The following is a 13411-nucleotide window of genomic DNA, read 5'->3' as shown; positions in this document are numbered from 1 at the left end:
CTGTTCTCCTGTCTATCATAGAACTTACTGTGCTTAAAGTTAATCATTGCTTTTTCTCATGCGTCTCCGTCCCAGACCAATATTTCTCTGAGGTCAGAGCTTATCTGTTTCCTTAGGACTTCGCACACGTTTGAATGAATGAATAACTGAAAGAGCAAGGAAAAATAAAACAGGAAAAGCAGTTGTTAGCATGAGATTTGGAAGGCTAATGTCGCCCCAAAAGGAAAAAGGTAGATGGTGATATAAGAAACAGAAGGGCTGTGGCTCAAACCTTAAACCCAGCTCCAAGCACACAAAAAGCTCTCAAATAACGTGAATCCACAAGAGGATGAAGGGGCAGCTGAGACTCGGTAAAGAATACTCGGTGACAGCGAGAAAAGGGAGAAGGAAACGTTTGGAAGACTCCAGTGGACGCAAAAATGTGTAGAGCCCCTAGGGGCTACCCAAGTCGTAAAGGGATGCTTCTCACTCCGCCGCCGGGTCCTCTCAGGTCCCTTCCCGGGTTTTAGTCCCGATTCCTCCACGCCCTCCTTCCCAGGCCAGCCCAGAGTCTCTAAAGGAAACAAGTAAAACCCGGAAAACCCGGTCCCACCTCAAAAACCCTTCTGAGCGTGCGTAGTCGCCCGCCTCCGCGCAGGCGCGGCAACTTTCCGTCTACTAGGTACAGCCCATTTCCGATCTGGGCGAGCGTTTGCCCCCTAAACCAGTTTTCCAGTGCGACCCCCGCCCTCCCAGTCCTGCGGGAAGCCTCGCGAGATCGCCCTAGGCAGTCCCCAGCCTCGCCATCTTTGTGCCTGGCGAGCGACGGCGCCCGACGGGAGCCCTGAAGCCGGCGGTTCACTTGCCAAGCTCTCGCCGAGACCGGATCTAGGAAATAAGAGGCGAGCCTCGGTGGGAGGGACGCACTGAGGGAGGGCGAAGGAGGGAAGGGGGCGGCAGCGGCTCGCACCGTATCTGTGCCCCGCGCAGCGTGCACCCGAGGGGGGGTCGGGCGGGGAAGCGGCGCCGGCCCGAACCCCCCGCAGGAGCAGGCGGCGGCAGCGGCGGACGGGGAGCAGCGGCCGCTGGGTAAGTGCGGCCAGGAGACCCTGCCACCTGCCCGGGTCAGGGTGTGAGGGAAAGCCCCGGGGTGGGCCGGGCTGCCCCCTTCCCCGGGGCGGTGGGCGTGTGCGCGACTGCGAGTGTTGCGGGCTCTGCTCGGCCCGGAGCTGCGGCGGACCCCGGGAACTGCGGGGTTGCTGGAGATCTGCGCAGGGCCTGGTGCATTGGCGCCCGCCCTGGACGCCCCGGGAGGCCGAGGGGAGAGGGAGTGGCTGGCGTTCGCCCCCGGACGGAGGGAGTGCTGTTCCTTCTCGCCGGACCCTGGACATTGCGAAAAGTGAACCTCTGTGGACAGGCTTCAAGCCCCAGCAAGGTGTTTGGGGATGAGCAGTAGCAGCCCCAGGTTGGGGCTGTTGAGGGTGTCGAGAGATGGGAAAGTTAGCAGTAATGGTAATAATTGTTCCAAAAGAGGTTTGCAGGTGTTGAGCAAGGAGAAAACTTGTCTACATTCATTTAAAGAAGATCACACAAGCAGTCCTCTGAGGCCCAACAACATATTAGTTATTACTGGTTGGAGTTCAGTATCTTAGTACTGTGTGCCAGCTCTTAAAGTGAGTAGATTGAGGGTATTTTGGGGGGGGGGGGGGGGGGAGGGGAGCGCGCAACAGGGTATATAAAGTGGGCTGTATATAAAATTAAAAGTTTATACTATTCTTTTGATAAAAATAAAGTATTTCTGTCTTCCCTGAAGCGTAATTTATTTAAATTCCTTAAGAAACGTCGCCTTTGGTCCAGACAGAACTTGTCAGTTCGATGTGTTCTTAGACAGAACTTGTCAGTTCGATGTGTTCTTCAGTGACTTTTGTCGATCAAACTAATTTTGGCATGTGCTATATTTACGTTTGGCTTGTAAAAGAACAAGAATGAATCGGGGAGGGAGATAATTTGGAAAACAGCTTCATTTGTGTACTTTTTCATACTGGTGGTATGAAAAATACCATCCTGGCAGAAGGATAAGGGGGGTTAATTTTTTCTTTGCTTTCCAAATGATTTGCAGTAGTATACAAGAATATTTGTATGGAGGAAATATTTTGTTAAGAAAGGGCTTTTGAGATGAAAGTTTAATTTTTTAAATGGTAAATTATAAGGGGTATCATGGCCCATGGAAGTTTGTGGTGGTGTCTTTTTATAAACACTGGGAAGAATGGAAGCATATACACGTATATAATTTTAAATCTGTGTGTGATACGAATTATTCCAGTTTATCCCCACACACGTTTGCCCATAACTGACTTAATTAAGGGAGTTAGTGAAGGTAAATATGAAATATGTAATTTTTATCTTTACATCTGACAGTACATAATAATAAAGGCTCAGTTACCCTGAATTTTCTTTTACATGTTTGTTTGACATAGTCTCCTTAATTATAGATGCCACACTGTGTACAGTTTGTATGGGAGTTAAAGGAGCTAAATATTAAGTGTTTTCAGGCACTGGGCTTGGTGGGTTATCTGTGTTTGCCTTTAATCTTTATAGATACCCTATGCTGAAGATAATGTTATCCCGGTAGTACAGATAAAGACAGTAACATCCAGTATTCTTCAGTAACTTCACTGAGTAGAGCATACAATTGATAAGTTGTAGAAGAAGAATTCAAACTCATGTGTGCCTCATTCTAAAGCATGTGCTGTTTCTACTGTGTATAAATTTATGTGCTGACTGATACAAACTCTTTGTAAATGGAAATTTTTGTTACAAAGAAACCTTTCAGTTCTGCTGGTAATCTTGAAAGCTCCCAGTGTCCTTGGCTCAAGATAATCTTGTTTTTTCTTTTTCAAATGTGTCCATTTTCTAGCTAGAGGTAACCTTTAGCATGGAACTCTGCTGATTTGTGAGGATTCCTAGTTACCGGTTGTGACCAATCTGAAATTCACGATTTCAGTAACTTTGCCTCCAGTTTCAGCTTGCCCAAGATACTTCAAAGAGCAAATATTTTTCTTACTCTGATCTTGAGTAGTAGTTCAAATTACCAAAATAAAATACCAACTATTTATAGGATTTCCAATTTGCATTATCATAGCTTATATATACATATATATGTCCTCAAAAAAGTGGAGTACTTGGTAGCTGATGCTCCAGTTTTCTTTTCTTTAAATACAAAGGTTTCAGACCCAGTTCATGATTTGCAGAAAGTATGGCAGCTAGTATGGGAGCCAACATAATTTTCTGTAGAGTTAGGGACTGAAAGTCCTTACAAGTTCCCAGGCAGTAACCAAGGTGTTGGTGAAACAACATGGCCATTGCTCACTTCTGTCCCCCACTGCTCTCAGCTGTTGCATCTCTGATATGCTGTGCAGCTGAGCCCACCATCTAGACCCTTATCTTCCCAGGAGAGAGCCTCTACATCTGGATACAGTTAAACTGGAAGAACCAGGAAAAAAAAATAAAGGATGCTATATGGCACTCATACTATAGCAGGTTATTTGGTCAGGTTTACCTGTTGAATTAGTTATCCCTGGCTAGGAGTTCTCGAGAAGTTATTACAGAATCTGGGATTTACTGCTCAGTTTTTAAAGAAGTGAATTGTGTTGGGGCATTAAGATAAGTGGCCGTGTCTCATGTTAACATGGGCATTAGAGGCCAGAGAAAAAAAGAAGTCCTGTGTTCCTCAGTACATATCAGTGTGTGTATATTATTTGGAGTTTGGAACTATGGTTTAAATAATACCTTGGAGTCTTGATGAATGATCTGTTGCAGTTGTTCTAAATGAGCAAGTTTTTAATTATAGTTATACTCCCAAGAAAGAATTAAATATGCTTCCTTATTTTTGAGGGTAATTACCCATGTTATTTGGGCTATTGGGGCAAAAAAACAACAAATGATGAAGTAATTGAATGCTTATTAATAAAGTTAATAGAAAGTTTCTGAAATGACTTATATTGTCACTATATAAAGAAAAGACACCAGGAAATTGTCTCATATGAATTTAGATGTTTTGTTTTTAATACCTTAGGCATACTAAACCTCAAATTATTACCATGGCCACAATATTCATTTATCTAAAAATGAAACAGACCTGATGAAATACTGAATCGATCCTAAAAATTTAAGAACATTTGTTATAGTTTAATTCATTGACAGCTCTGTTGATTTGTCCAACTCTCCAGTATCACTCTTCCCTCCCTGCTTCAAATTTCTCTCCTTATTTTCCTTCCTCTCTTGTTTCTGATGCTGTTCCCGCTGTTATCTGCAGTCTTCCCTTAATTCCCAGTTGGCACTGAAGGCTTTAGCAGAGAGGATGCTGCCTAGGAGAGCAACACAGCATCTCTAACTCCGGAGTTTTCTTTGCTCAAGGAGGTCAGGAGGGACCCAGATAAGACCCCTTAACCCTCCCCATTCTTTCTTGGAAAGGAGAATGAGAGTAACCAGAGGTGAGGGAGGCAGTATGAAGACCCTTGCCACAGTTTTTTTTTCTTCCCTCTCCTGATGAGTTAAGGAGGAAGGTATATAAAACCCCATCTCTGCAGGAGCAGACGCTGTTACCTCATCCTCTTCAGTAGCCCATCCCCACCCTCACACCTTTTCCTCCATCTTTTCATCTCATCCTTCATCCTTCTCTCCAGAGTAGATCTTGTCCTCCTCATCCTGGGATCTCTTTCTACCCTACTGCTGCCCCTTTGCCCTTAAGACCCTGAAGCCTAATGTACTGAAGCCTGCCCTTGCTCATGCCCTTCCTGCTGCTCTGCCTTGATCATGGAAGCTGACGCTTATGGTCCTGGGCAAGCTCGGATTCCCAGTTAAGGGAGGGAAGAATTCTTCTTTTCTATTTCTAGGGCTCAATGGGCGCAGGGATCAAATGCTAAATGGGTTTTTCCATAGAAACATTGGCCGTGCAGGTTAAGTATTTTATTCTACTTCTGAAACCTTATGGATGTTTAGGGTTTTATGGGCTGGCTTGGAAACCTGGCACACATAGACCATTGTTTCCCGGGAGAATGTTTTGAGGTTCACATAGATGGCTTTAAAAATCAGTTTGTGCTCCAGCAGTTTTTTTGGGTGTGTGCTTTATGCTAATTAACTGTGAGATTATAGGTAGCACAGTATTTTAGCTCTCTGATATTAGATTTGTTATGTAGATCAGATACCTATTTGGGGGATAAACCAAATTGTCAATGAAGAATTTCTGAATTTAGGCACGTGTTTTGAAATAAAATGTAACAAATTTGGTCCATCCTAGCTTAGAGTTTGCTTTAAAGCAGATATTCCACTGTTGAAAGAACAGAATTTTCATTTGTCATAAAAGGAATATCTTTTTTCTATCATTTCTTCCTGCTGTTTTGAAACTTTTTGAAAGTATTGGAAATCTTGCAGTTATTTTACTTTGGTTTACTTAGTGATAAACATGGAATGTATGTTTGTTTTACCTGGTGACTTTCAAGTTTTATTAGTCTGTTGAAATTTCATTCTGTTACCACTGTTTGAAGTATTCAGATAATTAAGTGAGGGACTTCAAAGCGATAAAAGCAAAGCTGAAATACATTTTAAGTTTGTTCTCTATAAATGGGTTCAGTTTTAGCCTGATTGAGGGACATATTCCTAATAAAAGGCAAGATGTACAAGTTTTTTTTCCTCCAAATCACTCTTGTTTTAAAAACGAATAAGCACCCTATGTTCATTTTAAGACTTTAACAAATTATTTGATTGCACACAGTACAGTGGTTAAAAACACAGTATCTAGTGGGAAAATGCTCAAATCTTTAGATACTACTTCTGACACTATTTAACTGTGTGGTCTTGGGCAAGTTTCTTAATCTCTGACCTGTTTCCTCATTTTTTGTAATGAAATTGTCACAGGAGTTTTGTGATGATTAAATGAAGCAGAGGATGTATAGTATGTAGAACATGCCTGGCGATGGTAAATGCTCAAAATGTGTTCTTTTTATTTCTTACATCATCATTGTCCCTGTTACTACTACTATTACTTTTGGTACCTTCTGACATGACTCCCCTTCTGTTCTGGGGCATGTGTGTGAAAGATTTATTTGTAATAGTTTACTCCGTAGTGATTTTTTAAATGCAAAGCCTATAGGAGGGAAAGCAGGGAGAGCAGTATATTAACTGCTTCGAGCATCCAAAATTGGCCATAGGGTAGGAAATCCACAGAATACTAAGCTAATTTTTTTTTAGTAACACCATTCCATTCATTTTAAAACTACACTACTATACTTTTAAAACTATACATTTTAAAACTATACTACTTTGATGCATGGGTGAAACTGGATTATTTGAGTAACTGCAGTGTCATTATTAAAGTTTGATTATCTCAGCTTCTATAAGACTAGTGTCTGTGTAGTAGGAGTCTCAATTTCTAACTGGCTCATTTATAAAACCTTTTTTTAAAAAAATTAAATCACCACCATTTTCCCACAGAAATAATGTACATATGGTGCTCAGGTTCCCAGGCCAGCGCAACCTATCTGAATTTGAATATTGCTAGTACTATAAAAACCAACTCCTATGTGTAACAGTGTTTCGGCAAGAATATGCACTTAGTACATCAGGTAGTGAAAGATTGTGAAGGATGGAAACAAAGTTACCAAATTCCCTTTCTTCCTCCCTCCAGACAGGTAGTGGAGTCATATTCCTTTACAGTCCTAGCAAAGACTCCCAAGCCTTGGGAAAAGGGCTTTCTTCTCTGACGGAGGCAGTGGATAGGGTGCATAAGGGCTGATAGTCTCCAGAGGCAGAGTTTTTTCCTGGCTTGGCTTCTCAGAAGGCTGTAGAATATACTGGGTAAGAACATGGACTCTCAGCCCAAAAGGCTGGATTTAGAGCTGTTTCACCTTACTGGCTGTGTCACCTTGAACAAGTTACAGAACTATTTTCTCATCTGTAAAATAGTAGAAGTAGCAAAAAGTACTTTATGGGGTTCTTGGGAGGACTAGATATGTTGGGACATATAAAGTATGTGGTCTGTAGATTTGAGTGTATTAAAATGGTATGTATTTATTATTATTAAGCTGTATCATTTTATGACTTGAGTAACTCTTTTTAAAGAGTTTTTTCTAGAGAATATTTTATTTAAGAATGTTGGAGAAATAGGCAATATTTAAAGAGTCCATTCTATTCTATCAACACACCCATTTTGACCTTGATGCTGACTGAGCACAAAATTTGGGTCAGAAGTGAGGTACAAAATTCTTGACTTTTTGTTAATTTTTCTGTCTTTTTTTTTTTTAAGATTTATTTATTTCTCTCCCCGCCCCCCACCCCAGTTGTCTGTTCTCTGTGTCTATTTGCTGCATCTTCTTTGTCTGCTTCTGTTGTTGTCAGTGGCACAGAAATCTGTGTGTTTTTTTTTTTTAAAGATTTATTTTTTATTTATTTAATCCCCCTCCCCTCCCCCGATTGTCTGTCTTCTTTGTCTTTTTGCTGCGTCTTGTTTCTTTGTCCGCTTCTGTTGTCATCAGCTGCACGGGGCAGGCTGCTCCCGCCTTCGCGCTGGGCGGCTCTCCTTATGGGTGCACTCCTTGCGCGTGGGGCTCCCCTACGCGGGGGACACCCCTGTGTAGCAGGGCACTCCTTGCGCGCATCAGCACTGTGCATGGGCCAGCTCCACACGGGTCAAGGAGGCCCGGGGCTTGAACCGCGGACCTCCCATGTGGTAGACGGACGCCCTAACCACTGGGCCAAAGTCCGTTTCCCCTGTGTTTTTTTCTGTTGCGACATCTTGTTGTGTCAGTTCTCCGTGTGTGCAGCATCATTCCTGGGCAGGCTGCGCTTTCTTTCGTGCTGGGCAGCTCTCCTTTCAGGGCACTCTCCTTCTGCATGGCACGGCACTCCTTGTGGGCATCAGCACTGCGCATGGGCCAGCTCCACACGAGTCAAGGAGGCCTGGAGTTTGAACCGCGGACCTCCCATGTGGTAGACGGACGCCCTGTCCACTGGACCAAGTCTGCCGCCCTGTCATTTCTTTTTAAATAAGCTTTTTATTTTGGAATAATTTTTAAATTTATGAGTTCCCATATGCCTTTCACCCAGGTACATTGGTACATTACTATTCACTAAAACTGCAGGTTTTATTTGGACTTCATCAATTTTCCCACTAATGCCCTTTTTCTCTTCCAGGATCTAATCCAGGGTGTCATGTTGCATTAATTGTTAAATCATTTTTAATTATTTGTATTTTTATCATTGACACCTCCAGTTTTTTTGTGTGTGAATAAGTTTCTGTGGCCATAAAACCATTTTCTGATTTAATTTTTCTACAGGTCGTCAAAGGCCAGGTATTTTCCCTGAGGATGACAAGTCTAGGGATTCATCTTGGCACTGAACTTTATAGTTTGAAATAAGGGGAAGATAGTCCAATGATAGTGGAAAGAGTGCTATGGGGGTGCATTGTAAAAATGCAATTAAAAAATGTTTTCATGGGACTCAATGGATTCACTTTTGATAGACTTAGCTTCAAAATCATTCTTTTTAAAAATGTTAAAGTTCTTTTGTTCAGAATTTAGTAGATTGTTTAATGGGGGACATCAGCTACATAATGAAAGATGCTTGAAATACTTTTATTTCAGGCAAATGAAACTATCAAGCTACAAGAGAACCTTAGCCCTTTTTTGTTTTTGTCTAAACATGTTATTTCAGTGATGTTTTGGTGAACTGTGAGTGAATGGTGTTGATTTTTCTAATAAAATCTTCAAAAGCTTCATAGAGCATGAGGGCTGTTGGCATTTTGAAAAAAGTTAAGTAGAAGCATACATGTTTTCTTTTTGTTTTTGAAGCTTGTTTGTAAACATAAATATGCCCGTTTATTAAATTTAAAAAATGTTAAGGTTATATAGAAAGCGCACTGTTAATATTCTTGGATGTAGAAGCTAATTGGAATGAATTAAATTAATTTTTTAGTAGTCATAATTTTGATTGGCTTACTTAACAAGAAATTAACACTAAGTATAATAATTTAATGTCAGTAATTTAGCACATTCATTTATATGTGTTTTTTTTAAAGGAAATCCTTGTTTTCAGTTGTGGCTGCTTTTGGGGGGGGGGGTGTCTTTTTCATGAATACCATATGCAGTACTAATTATCACACATACCTTAAGTTTGATGGCAGAAAAGTTAACATTTAGTGTAAACAGAAAGTTATCTGTTAGGTTGCACATCATGAACTTTACTTTCAGAAAGTCTTATCTTTTCAGCCACAGTAATAGCTTTTAGTTATTAGTGATGGGCGGCAAAGAAAGTAATTTCAAGTTGGTAACATTTGGATGAAAATGTTTTCAGTTGCATAGGATGTGTGTTGAGGGACACTGCCAGTAAACAAGCTCACTTGGGTGGAAATCCCCCAAAATTTCAGAAAATTGGGAAGGGGTGAGATTAATTAAATACTTGTTTATACTTATTCAGAGTTGCCTAAAACCTTGGACGTATTACCCAACTTCAGAAGACCTTAATTTCTTCATTTGTAAAATTAGGGGGATTAACTAGCTGTGTGAATCCATTTGTTCATTCCTAAAGTTTTAAAGAGCCTTTTAACACAAACTTACAAGATCAAGTTGCTTGTTTTGGATGTTTAAGATCCAACACTGTAATCACTAAATCAGTTTATCTTATTGGATTCAAATAGTTTCAAACCAGTGTTGCTATAAGATTGAGAGTCACTAGTTGGTTTGACCCCTTTGTGAGCACTTTTTAGTAATTAGCGTGTTGTACAATCCTTTTTTTAGTCTGTTATTTCATTTTTATACTTGACCCTGAAGCAGTGGACTTCCAACTTTTTTGCTCTCTTATCCCATAAACAATTTTGAAAAAAATACGTATTCCTTCATATTAAAAAAAACAAACTCTTTTATTGAAGTTTAATGTATGTGCAGAAAAGTTCACATTACCAAAAGTGAACAGTGCAATGAATTTTTGCCAGCTGAGCACACTTGTGTACCAGCACACCCAGCTCAAGAAACTGTGTGTGACCAACTCCTTTCCTTTCCTTGCTCCCTTTTGGTCACTTACCACCCTACCAATATCCTGACTTAACATCATAGATTAGATTGTCTACTTTTGTTCTTTCTGTAAATGGAATCCTACAGTATGTACTCTTTGGTGTCTGTCTTCTTTTGCGCAACATTGTGGATGTGAGATTAATTTGTATGGTGTGTAGTTATAGACCTTCCCCCCATTGTCAGGGACTATTGTCCATGTAGTGAAATATTTGGTAGTTTAGTAGTAAGAATTTGGAAATTTTTTTTTTTTTTTTTTTTTAAAGATTTATTTATTTATTTAATTTCCCCCCTTCCCCTGGTTGTCTGTTCTTGGTGTCTATTTGCTGCGTCTTGTTTCTTTGTCCGCTTCTGTTGTCGGCAGCGGCACGGGAAGTGTGGGCGGCGCCATTCCTGGGCAGGCTGCTCTTTCTTTTCACGCTGGGCGGCTTTTCCTCACTGGCGCACTCCTTGTGCGTGGGGCTCCCCCACGCGGGGGACACCCTTGCGTGGCACGGCACTCCTTGCGCGCATCAGCACTGCGCATGGCCAGCTCCACACCGGTCAAGGAGGCCCGGGGTTTGAACCGCGGACCTCCCATATGGTAGACGGACTCCCTAACCACTGGGCCAAAGTCCGTTTCCCTGGAAATTGACTTTAAATTCTTCTGTCATCTATAATTTAGCTATGAAAAAAGCATTATTTACCTTACTCTAATGAAATACATACATACCAAAATATTTTGGAAATATTGAGTTAGAGTATCTGTTTTATCTTGAGCAGCTAATAACTCTTAAGTTCAGTAAATGTGTGTGTTTTTTTTAGGGCCCCTTTTTATAAATTAAAAAAAATGTACAAATAGACTATTCTCATTCCTGTATACTATACCATTGCATGACTATATTGCTGCCATTCTGTTGTTGATAGGTATGTAGGTAGGTCTCAGTTTTTGGAGAATGTATTTGTGACTTTGGAATAGGCAAATATTCCTTAAACAGGACTTTCCAGCAACAAGTATTTTTTTAGGGTGCTGAGTAGAGAAAGAATGAGTGAACTGTTTATTGAAATATGAGCAGTTAAACTTTCTTAAGTTTAATATAAGAAAATATTTTATTCTCCATAAATCTCAGGGAAGGAGTCAGTATTTATAATTAAATTTTCCAGATAGTTTGGGTTTGTGCTTTCATGACTATTTTGAGTGGAATCTTTTCCAAAAATGTGTTGTGACCTTCCTTGCTTTTTTGACTTGCTGATTTGTAGTTTTTTATTGTATTGCAGGAAATGAACCCTTGATGATTGTAAATCTCTTCTGCCACTGTGCGGCATGCTTTTTCATAAAAAAAAAAAAAAGGTGGTAGCCCATATACAACATAAGATTTCCATTTTAACCACCTTCCAGTATACAGTTAATTGGTATTAGTAACATTTGCCACATTGTGCTGTCTTCTACACCATCCATTACCAAAACTATTCCATGGCCCCAAACAGAAACACTGCACTGATTGCACATTAACTCCCTATTCCCCCTCCTGCCACCCCTGGTAACCTCTAATCTACTTTTTGTCTTTATGAATTTGCTAATTTTATTACAGGTATTTCATATAAGTAGAATCATACAATATTTGTCCCTTTTTGTTTGGCTTATGTCACTCAACATTATGTCTTCAAAGTTTATGTTGTAGCATGTATCAGAACTTCATTCTTTTTTACTGCAGAATAATATTCCATTGTTTGTATGTACCACATTTGTTAATTCTTTCATCTCTTGATGGACACTTGGGTAGTTTCCACCTTTTGACTCTTGTTAATAATGCTGCTGTGAACAATGGTGTACAAATATCTTTTTGAGTCCGCTTTTGATTGTTTTAGGTATATACCTAGAAGTGGGTTTGCCCAGTCATATGGTAATTCTTTACTTTCTGAGGAACTGCCAAACTGTTTTCCACAGTGACTGCATCATTTTACATTCCCACCAATAGTGTATGAAGGTTCCAGTTTCTCTGCATCCTTGCCAATACTGGTTATTTTCCGTTTGTTTTGTTTTGTTTGTTTTTTTGTGTTTTGTTTGTTTTAGTTAAAGCTACTTTAGTAGGTGTGGTGTGATATCTCGTGGTTTTGACTTGCATTTCCCTAATGACTAATGATGTGCATCTTTTCTCATCTTATTGGCTATTTGTATATCATCTTTGAAGAAATGTCTATTAAAAGCCTTTGCTTGTTTTTTATTGGGTTGTTTGTCTCTTTGTTGTTGAGTTGTAAGGAATTCTTTTTATAATCTGAATATACGGTTTCCAGATATTTCTTTCCCATTCCATCGATTGTCTTTTTACCCCCTCCCCCACCTTGCTGCTTGCTTTGCTGTCTGCTCTCTGAGTCCATTCACTGCATGTTCTTTGTGTCTGCTTGTCTCCCTTTGTTATGTCATCTTGCTGTATCAGTTATCCATGGGTGTGGGCCCAAAGCTCTCCTTGGGCGTGGGCCAGCTTGCCTTCCCAATGAGGCCCCAGGAAGCGAACCCAGGGCCTCCCATATGGTAGACTGGAGCCCAGTCGGTTGAGCCACATCCGCTTCCCAATAATGTCTTTTGATAAGCAGAAGTTTTTGGCTTCGTTGAAGTCCCATTTATCAGTTTTACCTTTGTGGCTTATGCTTTTGGTGTCACGTCTAAGAAGCCATTACCTAATATAAGGTCCTGAAGCTATTCTCTCTGTATTCTTTTAAGAATTTTATAGTTTTACCTCTTATATTTTGGTCGTTGATCCATTTTAAGTTAATTTTTGTATATGGTTTGAGGAAGGGGTCCACCTTTATGCTTTTGTATATGGCTGTCCATTTCTCCCAGCACCATTTGTTGAAGAGACTATTCTTCCCATGGAGTAGACTTGGAATACCTTTGTAAAAATTTAATTGGCCATAAATGTGTGGGCTTATTTCTGAACTTATTTCTGTTCTGCTGGTCTCTATATCTGTCCTGTGCCATTACCACACTGTTTTGGTTGCTGTAGCTTTACAGTAAATTTTAAAATGGGGAAATGTGAGTCATCCAGCTTTTTCTTTTTCATGGTGGTTTTGGCCATTCAGGGCCCTTTGCCTTTCCATGTGAATTTGATTATTGACTTTTCCTTTTCTGCAAGGAAGGCTGTTGGAATTTTGATTGGGATTGTGTTGAGTCTATAAATCACTTTGGGTAGCAATAACATCTTAAAAATATTAGGTCTTCCAATGTGTGAACATGTGTTGTCTTACCATTTAGTTTTTTTCATATCTTTTATGTTTTGTAGTTTTCCATGTATTAGTCCTTTATATCCTTGGTTAAAGTTATCCCTAGATACTTTATTCATTTAGTTGTTATTGTGAATAGAATCGTTTTCTGTATTCCCTTTTCAGGTTGT

At 40.3% G+C, this 13411-nt stretch overlaps 1 protein-coding gene across 3 annotated transcripts in view; it reads left to right on the top strand.

Annotated features, from left to right (window-relative positions):
• The first annotated feature begins 754 nt into the window (after window positions 1-754).
• TAB3 (TGF-beta activated kinase 1 (MAP3K7) binding protein 3) overlaps window positions 755-13411 on the top strand; it is a 75156-nt gene continuing 62499 nt past the window's right edge. The window contains exon 1 of one of the 3 annotated variants that reach the window (XM_071213131.1): window positions 755-881. The gene's annotated coding sequence lies outside the window, so the exon portion shown is untranslated. Of the gene's footprint in view, window positions 882-915; window positions 1069-13411 lie in introns of those variants that run through there. The other 2 variants (XM_071213132.1, XM_012530124.4) reach the window with 2 other exon arrangements.

The sequence above is a fragment of the Dasypus novemcinctus genome, chromosome X (assembly GCF_030445035.2).
Source record: "Dasypus novemcinctus isolate mDasNov1 chromosome X, mDasNov1.1.hap2, whole genome shotgun sequence".
In the NCBI taxonomy this organism is placed as follows: domain Eukaryota; kingdom Metazoa; phylum Chordata; class Mammalia; order Cingulata; family Dasypodidae; genus Dasypus; species Dasypus novemcinctus.
The sequence above is the reverse complement of the archived record's forward strand: the minus strand, read 5'-3'. Positions and strand labels throughout refer to the sequence as shown.